This window comes from Amblyomma americanum, chromosome 1 (assembly GCF_052857255.1).
Source record: "Amblyomma americanum isolate KBUSLIRL-KWMA chromosome 1, ASM5285725v1, whole genome shotgun sequence".
Classification (NCBI taxonomy): domain Eukaryota; kingdom Metazoa; phylum Arthropoda; class Arachnida; order Ixodida; family Ixodidae; genus Amblyomma; species Amblyomma americanum.
Genome location: NC_135497.1, coordinates 258,399,508 through 258,412,770, shown reverse-complemented (window position 1 = coordinate 258,412,770; position 13,263 = coordinate 258,399,508).

Sequence of the window (13,263 nt, the reverse complement as noted above, 5' to 3'; positions counted from 1 at the left end):
GCGGAAAAGGGGTAGTGGGAATTGATAAACACAGTAAACATTTGGTTAAGCATGCCGACTTCTAGAAACACATTTAGAAACACGGCGCAACAAAGAACCCAATACTATATAAAAGCACTGTAACAATAAAGCCTGCACGCAATAAATACAGAGTTCAGAGGCATGGTAATTGAGGATAATTCAAAATTACAGACTTTTTCAAGTTTTTATGGAATGATGCTACGGTACGGGATGATTTGATGATCCTGTGTAGCGAGTTCCAGACAGTGATTGCTGAGAAAAAAGTGCATTGTTTGCCATAGTTAGTTTTGTCTTTTGGAAGTAAGATATTATGTTTTTCTGAGAATCTAGTATTATTAGTAGTTGAAAGATGTGATGCAGCAAAGATAGGGATGGCAGAGCTATTGCGCCGGATTCGCTAAATCAATAAACCTAGTTTTATTTGGAGTGAACAAAGGCAAGGTAAGATATTGAGTCCAAGGTAAATGGGAGCACTTCATGCGGTGTACAAGCTGAAGTTCATCATTCTGACAGATTGGTTTTGAAGGTGACATAAAGGAGAAATATGGCCATAGTACGGGTTACCCCACGAGAATAACGAGTAATTGAGGTGGCTATGAATGAATGCATAATAAGGTGAGCGAAGAATGAGCTGCTGAATATAAAAACGCGTTCTAATTAGTACACGTGTACCAAATGCAGGTTTTTTGCTAATAGATTTATTGTAGAGTTTGAAATTTAGATGTGACTCAAGTGTCACACTAAGCAATGTTACGGGACTAGATGGAAGAATGATTTGGTTATCATCTAGGTACACGTCAGAAAAGATGAGAAACTTGTATTGTGAGTGAAATAACATTAGCTTTGTTTTAATTGGGTTTATCTGTAAAATATTGCTTCGGTACGAGTCCATTACATTTTCAAGATCAGCATTATTTTATATTTTAGGTTGCTTAAGTTATCACTAGAGAAAAATGTGGTAATGTCATCAACATGCAGAATGCAGTTAGTATCATTGAAGCATTTGGGCAGATAATTAATGTAAATTAAAAACAGTAGCGGGCCTAAAACAGATCTCTGTGGAGCTCCTTGAATAATTGTAATTGGATGGCACAAAGTCTCAGATATTTGGATGAACTGAGTTCTGCTGGCCAGGTAATTACGTAGTGAAGTTAAAGTGGGCCCACAGATTCACAGTGATTCTAGTTTTAAAAGGAGTATTAGATGGTTGATTGTATCATACGCTTTTGTAAAATCAATTAATACAGCTGCCACGCAAAGTCGGTTATCAATGAACTGTATAATTGTGTCAGTAAATTCTATCAATGCGAGCTCAGTGGAATAGTTCAGGCCAAATCTGAACTGATGTATCAGAAGGCTTAATTTTATAAGGCAGTTCATTAGACGGTTAATGAGGAGTCTTTCGATTACTTTACTGAAAAATGGGAGAATGGTTATTGGAAGATAATTATCCAAACAGCGTTTGTGACCTCGCTTGTTTATAGGAATAGTTTTGCCGTTTTTAAGTTGATCTGGAAAGTAACCAGACTGAAGCGAAGTCTTCATCTGAAGACAGGAAGGCTTTTAGTGCGAGAGCACCACTTCACTAGCAATCCTCGAAAAGGCGATGTCTGTCTGAAGACTCTTGGATACACGCAGAAATAAAATAAATATCGCCACGACTGGATTTCGAACCAGCGCAGGCACGATCCGATCGGCTTCGCTGGCCACAGCACGAGAGCACAATGATTCGGTTTATGGGGGCTTAACGTCCCAAAGCAACTCAGGTTATGAGAGATGCCCTAGTGAAGGGCTCCGGAAATTTCGACAACCTGGGGTTCTTTAACGTGCACTGACATCGCACAGTACACGGGCCTTTAGAATTTCGCCTCCATCGAAATTCGATCACCGCGGCCGGAATCTAACCCGCGGCTTTCAGGTCGCAGCCATAACCACTGAACCACCGCGGCGGCCGTGCACGGGAGCACTATGCTATCGCCGCATCCGATCACGCCTCGTGTTTAAAGTGCAACGCTCTCTCGCGCTGTGCACTGCATGTCGTCGTGTTCATCAACTAAAAGTCACGACAGGAAAGGGAACGCGCATAAATGGCTCCCTGGGTCAGTGGGCACCTCAATCGCGCTTTGAACTTCGTGGCGGCAGTGACAGAGAAATGTGCGCTGCTTGCATTTGCGCGGAAGTGGAGCAATAGGCCGCCAGCGCTCATTGCCCTACTTAGAAATGTATATAGGTTTGAATGGGTCAGCAAATACGATCATAGCACATTTGGTTTGTCTTTATAAGATGGACGTCCCAAAGAGGCTCAGTCTATGAGGGACGTCGTAGTGGAGGCCTCCGGATAATTTCGACCACCTGGGGTTCTTAACGAGCACTAACAACGCACAGTACACGGACCTTTCACATTATTCCTCCATCGAAGTGCTACCGTAGCGGGCGGGTTCGAACCCACGACTTGCATGCACTGTATGACGTAAGTGCACGGTAATTAACCACAGGTAATCGAAGTTATACGTAGCCCTCCACTAAGGAGTCTCGCAAATACTGAATCGCTTTGGAAGCTTCATCCTATAATGTTAAACGAAATGTGCCATAATGCTATTTGTCGACCTATTCAAACCTGTACACATTTTTCAATAGGGTGGGTTAATTGCCGTTGGCAATGAAGACAATGTTGACTTCGAGTAAAGGAAAGGCGCATAACTGGCTCCCTAGGACAGTGGACACCTCAATCGCGCTTTCATGTACGTGACATTGGTGTCGACCTGCAAAAACCTCCTTTCGAAAAAGACTGCTTGCTTAGTAATGCTAAACAACCAGAATTTTTTTTCACTAAACATTTATACAGCTTCCACAAAAACTTCATAGTTGAATAAAAAATTTGTCATGCTCTTTTATTGCTCCATCATGAACTAATCCCGCGCACAACCTGGAAACATTTCTAGTTGTGTAAATAGTTTGTGTATATTACCTCTCCCACTATCCTTTCTTCATGCCCCGTCACCTCTTTCATTTCATTTCTCCATTCTGCCTGCTATCCTATATTTCCGCTGCCCCAGGTCAGGAGTTTCAGTATCGATGGCAGATTCCGGGGCTAGCAAAAAATATTTTACTTCCTTTTCATTATTATTTTAATAAAAACCACTTACTACTTACTACTCTGGGAATAGAAACTGGGAACCACCGCCTGTCAAGGCAGTCGCGCTACCAACTGAGCTAACCAGGGCGGCTTTTTATTTTCTTAAACATGGTATTTATTACAATGAAATATTGTTCTGTGTACATTAACTATTTACAAAGTCTTTAAGGAAGAGCATAAAATTCAATTCAAAACATGTCACAACTAGGCACCAAAGCGTTGAATTATTAACAACTAAACCGCGAACGAAGCCTTTAGGAAGTAACATTAAATGCACCTCAGGACAGGACGTGACCACGTTACTAAGCAGAGAAATGGAGCCAAAGCTAAGCACATCATCAAAAGCGATTGCCACTCCGGTTTGAAAGAACACTAATTCGGCTGAGATGTGATTTTGTTGATAGAACATATTCACAATGCCGGTCCATAATTATAGTTTTCTATATGCTATGTAGCAGAATAAGAAAGAACACTTCTAGGGGTTCATAAACATAACGGAGAGCAGTAAGGTATCGTGGAGTATGCGTAGTTCAATTCATTCGCCTTTTCAATGTTCGGTGTAGGACATCCCAGAACAGTATTGCGTCTTTAAAAATGATGAAGCAATGCTCATTTGTTCCTAGAGAGTCATAGGAGCACCAGTTTATTGAAGACACCAAATGCCATTTTTTTCTAGCCATGTTTTAAAGGGAAATGTCTGAGTGTGCAGCTTAAAAAAGGAAAGCCATTGTTCGCGGCCAAAGATGAATTTTACGCACTCTTCTAAGTACAGGGGCAAAACGCTTGTCTAGAACACATTCTGGGCGTGTTTCGAATGAACAAGCGATATCTAGCGATAACTTTTTGTTAAAAACTACAAAGAATGTTTACTACATTAGGCTCAGTGTTAAAGCACGGATATTTGCTACGAAGAAGACGACGATGAGCGGGCAGGGGAAGGAAAAAGATGAACTAAATTGACTAGCAAGAACACGCGAAATATTTTATGTGAAGTGTCTTGGAAAAGCACAAAACACGAAGAAATCTGTCGCGCATAATTGTGGACTAAACCGAGGCCGCCACCGCTGACAGGACGGAAATCATTATCACGTCCCATAGGTTCAAAAGACCACCGTTCAAAAGGCTATAATGCCACACAAAAGCAATGCGCATAGTGCTGTAGAGCGGGCATGCGTTCTTTACAGTATCATTTCCAAGTTTATAGGCATTTAAGGGAACGGCGCCAATTTAGTACCTGGGTGGCTTACGCGTCCATGCAACACCAGCATATTTAGCAGGTGTAGATCCCCACACACCAAACCGCAGACCAGAAAACTTAGAACGATTGATCTGTGCACCTGAAACTTATCCAAACTCCTCGTTTAAACAAAAAACTTCGTCTGCGCTTGGCTTTTCAGCTCAGAAAAACGCAAGATCATCTGCAGAATCTAATACCTTTAGCTGTTTGTTACCGAAAATAAGAAAGCCACGAACGGCACTACTATTCAAAACGCTCGTATACGCAATGATTCCAAGTGCAAAGCGAATATCAGAGGAGACAACGGGCAACCTTGTTTCACAGAGTGCAGAATGGACACTGGTTGTGAAAGACAGCCATTTACAATCAAGCACATGGAGCAATTACTGTAACGAATATGTATTTCGTTGTAAATGAGGGAACCCAAAATGACGTGCTCTAATAGAGATAAAAGAAATGTGTGATGAACTCGGTCAAACGCCTTTGCAAGGTCGATTTGTAGCATTGCTAACTGCTCCTGGGAATTACAGTATACTGCAAAAGTATACGCGCGGCACATATTTTAGGGTTTATTGATCGGCCATTCAAGCCACATCTCTGGTGACGTCCATACTATACATTGCAAACTGCGGTATATTTGATAGGCTGTGCGAAACTTTTGTAGGCTACAACGAAAAGCGTAATAGGTCTGATTTTGGAATTTTCAGGATTAAAACTTCGTGACTTCTCGTAAACGGATATATGGAAGAATTCCCACATAAATACTGGTGGTTAAAATTTGGAGTAGAAAATGAGATAAGGACAGATTGAAATACCTTGCAAAAATTCACCTGAAAGGCCGTGAGGTCCAGGAGTTTTGCAAAGTGGCAGTTGATGATTAGCATCTGCCATTTCTCCTAAGGTTAAAGGGCCAGTTATTCACGTGCACTCATTCTCCGAGGGGCTTTACAATGGACGCGAAGCGTGCAATACGAACGTCATCAGCACTGTTTGAAATGGCGGCAAAGAGAGAGCTGTGGTGTTTTTCAAAATCCAAAATAATTTCATTCTTACTTGTGACCAGGTTATTACCACAGTAAAGTTCTGGGATTTGCTTGGCAGCTGCGTGCCGGTGTTCATCGGGCAAGGCCTATCTAGTTAGTTCCGTTGAATGGAAAACACGATTAGTGTTCAACTTGACATGGGCAGCCCGAAAGCGGTCCGCGTTGAACTTTTGAAGTTGCCATTTCACACGGCAACAATTTACTCACTCTGGGTGCGAGCCAGAAGCCTCGCATTCAAGCTCGTGAAGGTTATAAAAGCTCTTGAACTACTCATTCTCATTAGCATTTTTATGGTAAGATCTCAGTGCCTATGCCGCGAAGGTCCTGATTAAACACCTTGCATGCTAGAAATAATGAATATGCATATACATGCAAAAGTGCCAAAGCTGTCCTCACACGCTTTTTAAACGTCCTACTCGCTTATCAGCGAAGCATTAAGTTTCTAAAGTGTCCACTCAGGTTGAAACTTCGGTCCGGAACACGCCCGATCCGCGTAATTACGATACAATTATCGGAGAAAGACACAGGTTTAACATCGCGCTAAATGCGCAGATTAAGGAGTGCTGCAGTGACAAATACATGAGCGTGGGTGGTTCCTCTAATTCAGGTTAAGGTGGGAGGCAGCCCAGCATCGATTAAACGAGCGTTTTCATTGAGGCGTGAAAACACTGCAGGGCTCTAACGTTCTGGCTAGGCCCAGTACGGTCATTTTTGTCACACACGCTGTAAAGTCTCCCATTAATGCAACGTAACGGCCGCCGCAGTGGGACAGTGGTTATGGTGCTCGGCTGCTGGCCCGAAAGACGCGGGTTCGAGCCCCGCCGCGGCGGTCGCATTTAGATGGAGGCTAAATGCGGACGCATTTAGATGAAGGCTAAATGCTAGAGGCCCGTGTGCTGTGCGATGTCAGTGCACGTTAAAGAAGCCCAGGCGGCCGAAATTTACCAGCAGTCCTCTACCACCGCGTCCCTCATAGCCTGAGTCACTTTGGGACGTTAAACTTCATAAACTACAAGTGCAGCAACAGTAACTGTCAAGAACAACAATATTGTCAAGAAATGCTCCTCGTTTCGCCTAGTCATAGCATACATGTTGATCAACCACCACGATTCGCCACACAACTGATAGTCGCAACATATGAGGCACCCCCTTCATCGTCCCGGTGCAGTCGTAGGCAAAAGTAAGAGCCCCCTAACCCTTCGTGTTCCAAAGCTTCGTGTTCCGAGGGCCGTGTCCTTGTCACTTTCTATCTTTGTCTCCTGTACAGCGTCGACAAAGCCTAGCCGTTTGCCCGAAAACAACTAGCCGTACCCGTTTCTGCCGAGGCCGGAGCACACGTAAATTCAATCTTGCGATGATCGGCTGTTGGCCGTTCGCCGTAATGACCAACTAGCAATTAATTCAGGCATCCGCATTAACTGGCGCCGATCCAGAGGATGAGACCTCACTGGAGGCAGCACATTTCCTCCTTGATCTCGAGCGCCGAGAAGCTTTCTTCCTCTTCGATCTTTTACGTAGAGGCTTGTGCCTGGAAGGCGCGTTGTCATTAAACTCCTGAGACAAGGCAGAAGTCGGCGACACACCGCGCTTCACGGTCACATTTGAGCCGTGCAGGTCCACACCAGAGCTGTCACCAGGGTGTGAACTACCAGATTTGCGCTCATGCCCCTGTACTGCGCATCCGCTCGCGACAGCAGCCGCTTCAGCAGCGCAGTTATTCGGCCTCATCGAAGTAGTCCCGACTCCGCCTCTTTCCCTTTCAGGGTCTTGTCCTGCACAGGTACTTACGCGTGGCAGAAGCTTCATCATCGCAGCAGTGGCTTACTTGTGTCGGTTTAGCCAGGCGAGGGTTTACGTCTGCAGGCAGCTGGTCCTTCCGTGAAGGCTGGCTAAGCTCATGCTGCACAGCAAGAGCTGCGCAGAAACTAGGCTTTCTTCAACTGGTGATGGGCCAGCAGTTAGAAGTGTAGATGAATGGTAATTAACGAAGACTATTTGGGCGTGGTTTGTTAGGAAATTACTTATCCATCATGTAAGAACCTTTCTATTTAGGCTAACACTCGTAAGTTTGGTAATGAGGCGCTGATGTGGAACCTTATCAGTAGCCTTTGTGAAGCCTATAAACATCGCGTCTATTTGAATCAAAGGGTGAACACCATTGTGAAGATAGGTAAATAGCTCTAGGGCTCGCAAGGTATGGCGCAAAAAAAAAAGCTATGCTGATTGACTAAAAAAAATGTAGCGTTGTTCGTCGGGGCAATTCTTGACACTTGATGAAATACAGGTAATATGTTCCAGCAATTATCAACATATGTTAGTTATGGTATATGTCTATAGTTTGCTGGATTAAATGGTTCGCCAGACTTGAAAATAGAGATGACTCGACCACATTCTATATCATTAGATTGTCGGAACACAATAATGGAAGACAGAGGTGGGAACTAAAACAAAAATAGGACACTACCATATAGGTGACTTGGCGTCGGTGGGCGACACATCAGTTCCAATCCAAGTGTAATTAACTGACACGCAGAATAAATGTAGGTGGCAAAAAAAGAAATCTACGGTTTAATAATTTTCATGTCGGCCATTTTTTCAGCGCTATTCTTGCCAAATTTAACCTACGTTTAATAGATTTCGTTGCTGCTAAGCGTAGATTGCTAGAAAAGGCACTGTGACGCACGACGCAAAGGAATTGTTTCATCGTAGGGTTTTTCAGTCGCGGACATACACTTTCTGCTGTATACAGCTGGAAGGTTTTTCCCGTTCACGGTTCTAGCGCGTCGCACAGAACGAATTGTACCGATTTCATCGCTGTGCCACAAATCACGTGCCATGCAGGCCGGCTCTTTTGTCGTCATTGGCGAATTCAGGTGACAGCATTCCGCGTTTGTAGTAAGCTCTGTATGCTTACACAACGATTGCTTGCCACTTTATTCAAGGGGCTGTTCATAAAACAAATAAAAGACAGTATGCAGATTCAGTGTTCTTTATTTTCGTGTTTGCCTTTGCTGTCGCTTATTATACATTCGGTATACGTCGCCTCTGCAGTTCACTGCACATTGCGCAGAGCGTTTTACGCAGCCGTGACCATTGCAGCCAGGGGGCCGAGGACGTTTTATGGCGCTATCGCCCCGTCGCTGTTGCCGGCTTTTCATCGAATCGTTTGCGAACGGCTCGCATACAGTGGCTTCATCTCACTGCGCGTATCAAAGCAGGGGGGTGGTGCTCATCTGTAAGCGGCACGCGCTGGCACGGTTAGTTAGCTGCACAGTTACGTGAGAAGAGGAAGTAGGACTGGCACAGCAGAAGTTTATGCTTAGTTTTCGAGTACTTGGCAAAATACAAATGTTTCTTCGCCTGCGAACATTCACGGAAATCCGAGAAGCGTATGTAGAACAAGCCTTGCGTTAAGTTCACTGGCCTCTTGCAGATAATGGTTTGGTTTGGTTTTGGTTCATGGGGGTTTAACGTCCCAAAGCGAGTGAGGTTATGAGGGACGCCGTAGTGAAGGGCTTCGGTAATTTCGACCACCTGGGGTTCTTTAACGTGCATTGACATCGCACAGCACACGGGCCTCTAGAATTTCGCCTCCATCGAAATTCGACCGCCGCCTTCTTGCAAATGAGTCTCCATTATGCTCTTCAGCCTAAATTAATTGGCCACGTGGTGCGCATGAAGAAATTTTCTCCCAAAACAGAAAGTTTGTCAAAAAGAAATGGCTAAAGATATTGATGTCATTTTCCTTAGAAGTATATTTCGTAATAATTTAATAGTGCCCGAAATGTAACTTAAACAGAATTTATTGCTGCGCAAGCGGTGCAAGAATTGTTTCTTTCATACGGTTCATCTTTTCTTTGAAGTGTTAGAAAATGTCGGCCCATGAAGCATCTGTTTGGGCACACACAATTTCAACACGCATGGAGTAGTTAATTTAAAAAAATGTTCACCGCGCTATTTTGTGTTTATTTCTTTAAACACACAGCAGGACGTCTCCGAGTCTATTATAGGAAGGCCCGTTTGTGTACAAAGTGCAGTATCTATCGAAAGATGTGCACGCTTGTGGGACATAAAGAAAAGAAAAAAATACACATCCAAACGTAAAAGTCTACTTTTTGAACGCCGTTCATTAATCTGAGGAAGCAGCCGCCGCGGTGGCTCAGTGGTAATGTTACGCGGATGGTGGCCTGACGGACGCGGTTTCGATCCCTGCCGCGACAGTCACATTTCGATGAAGGCGAAATGCTAGAGGCCCGCGTGCTGTGCGCTCTCAGTGCACGTTAAAGAACCGCAGGGGTTCGTTATATCCAGAGCCCTTCACTACGGCGTCCCTAATGGCCTGAGTCGCTTTGGGACGTTAAACCCCCATAAACTAAACTAAACTAAAAGCCTTAGAAAAGTCGGAAACATTGCGTCTGTCTGGACACCTTCGTTAATTGTGTTAACGATGCCATGGCTCGTGACTAATTTCGTCAATCTGTGTCGCAATCAAAGATCCTTGTATAAAATTGTGTTTTTCGGCATAGATAAGTTCATACGTTTGTAGAGAAGAGATAATAGCTTTAAGAATCATGTGTACTATCACTTCGCAGCATGTGCTAACTAAGAATAATATCCGAGCGGGAAAAAAAGCCGCAACATAGGCGACTTACACACCTTAGATGTGGGTTTCTTACAGGTAAGACTTCAGCGCAGCCGTGGTATCATAATAATCGTACATGCACTGTTTAAAAATGCCTTTTTCACTCCACCTTAGTTTCGGGAAATTTTTCGAGCCCTCAGCACATTATTGTATATTGAGGGCCGACTTAGCGGCACATTTAGAAAGGGAATGGCTAAACTGCCCTCGATTTTTTCTTGGAACGACAATTACCATCGGAGTGCTTTCGCTGAAAGCGACTTTGTCCTGCTACCAGCGGCGGAAGGTTGTCTTCACAAATCCATGCATGAATTTAACTCGTTTGCTGTACATATAGGCGTGCGACAACTGTGCAAGCGAGGACAGCATTCAGCATCTGTTCTGCGAGACCTAGCCCGATTCGTCGTCAAACCCTTGAACCTCCAAACAGCTACAAGGAACCTAGGCCCCGCACCATTGTTGGCAGCTAGTATGCCGGGAACGTGGCACTGGCGTTCATTTCGTAAAAAAGCCAATTGGCCGTTGCTGTAAGGTATGCAAGTTTGAAGGACTGTTCGTGAACTTTGTGCGCCACTGCGGATGCGGATGATGTCCGCGCTCTACTCTCTTGTCGCTGTGTGCATTTCGCCCGTTCATTCCTGTTTCCCAATGCAGAGTAGCCAACCGGACTTGCGGGACCAGATGTTAACTTCCGGGCTCAAGTTTAAGAACATCGTGCACAGAGCAAGGATTCTCGGGTCACTGGCGGCGCAGAATCAAAGGGGTGTCACGAAATTCAGCTACTCGGTCACACGAGCGAGGGTGCGTGAAGTCTGGGAACAAAAATCAACGAGCTAAATTGAGCTACGGCTTAGATCAAACATTCGGCGAAAGACGGGATGTCACTGCGTTTTCTTCCCCTTCTTCACTTATATCTCGCTTCTTTTTCTCCCCTTCTCTTCTTTTTAGTTCTCATCTTTCGCTTTCTCGCATTCTTCGCTCTCTTGGCTTCTCATTTCTTCGCTTCTCCTCTTTCTTCTCCCTTTGTTCTTCCTACTTCTTCGGGTTTCTCTTTTCTCTCTGTTGGTTTGGGTTTACTTGGCTTCTGTCTGCCAAGAACAGAGAAGCGAAGACGACACAAGCCAAGGCAAGGGAGAGAAGTGGAAGAGAAGAAACAAATGAGTAAACACTCTCTCGTTCTCGACTCTTCTTTTTCTTTCTCTTCTTCGTTCTATTCTTAATCTTTCCATTATTCGTATATTCTCTGTTCTTCGTATATTCGTATATACGAACAATCTTAATCTTTCCATTATTCGTATATTCCTTTTCTTCATCTCTCTTTTGTCTTGACTTGGCTCTGTCATCTTCTTCGCTTGCTCTTATTCCTTTCCTTCTTCTACTTCTTTCATATATTCTTCTCTATCTTGATGGTCTTGGCTCATGGCTTTACCTGCATTGGCTCGCGGATTTCTATGCCAGCTACAAATACTACGGACTTCAGTTACATGATCACTTGGGATGGGGCCCGTATAACTGATCTCGGAGTAGAACGCGGAGAGGAAGATCAGCTATCCTGGTGTAACTATCGTTTTACCGCGTCAAGCGGGAGAATCAGTACCCTGATGTTTTCTTTTACATTTTGATGCATCCTATCAAGAGCACGTAGTGTTTGGCACTTGTTTGTGTGTGTCCCCTTCGGCACGCACATGGTTGTTGTCTTCGCGCTGCTTTTCATTACTGACCCGCCCTTCCTCAAGGCTTATCTCCATACCTCTGGAGGGTATGCATGTAGTATTCGGCAGTCGTTTTCTCTGTGGCAACACAGCGGACACTAGTACATGTGGGCTGTGCGCCTACCCTCACAGTTGCGGCTTTGGGGTATCTCCCTGGAGGCTGACCCGGACTGCCCTTCCGGGAGAAGTTGTAGTCAATTGTTTACACCTTCTGTCTTTTTACCTCTTCTCTACCCACTTCTCGCTCTTCCTCGACGCTGTTCTGGGGCTAACACTAACACTTTTTCCAGATAGTTACTGTGTGCGCATCGGAGACCTGTTTTCGGCCACTGTTTAACTTTTCAAGAGCGGTGCTAGACCCGCTTCTGGCTTTCGCCATGGAGTCGGGCCTTTTGCACCGCCTATACTCACCTCGACACACACACACACACACACACACACACACACACACACACACACACACACACACACACACACACACACACACACACACACACACACACACACACACACACACACACACACACACACACACACACACACACACACACACACACACACACACACACACACACACACACACACACACACACACACACACACACACACACACACACACACACACACACACACACACACACACACACACACACACACACACACACACACACACACACACACACACACACACACACACACACACACACACACACACACACACACACACACACACACACACACACACACACACACACACACACACACACACACACACACACACACACACACACACACACACACACACACACACACACACACACACACACACACACACACACACACACACACACACACACACACACACACACACACACACACACACACACACACACACACACACACACACACACACACACACACACACACACACACACACACACACACACACACACACACACACACACACACACACACACACACACACACACACACACACACACACACACACACACACACACACACACACACACACACACACACACACACACACACACACACACACACACACACACACACACACACACACACACACACACACACACACACACACACACACACACACACACACACACACACACACACACACACACACACACACACACACACACACACACACACACACACACACACACACACACACACACACACACACACACACACACACACACACACACACACACACACACACACACACACACACACACACACACACACACACACACACACACACACACACACACACACACACACACACACACACACACACACACACACACACACACACACACACACACACACACACACACACACACACACACACACACACACACACACACACACACACACACACACACACACACACACACACACACACACACACACACACACACACACACACACACACACACACACAC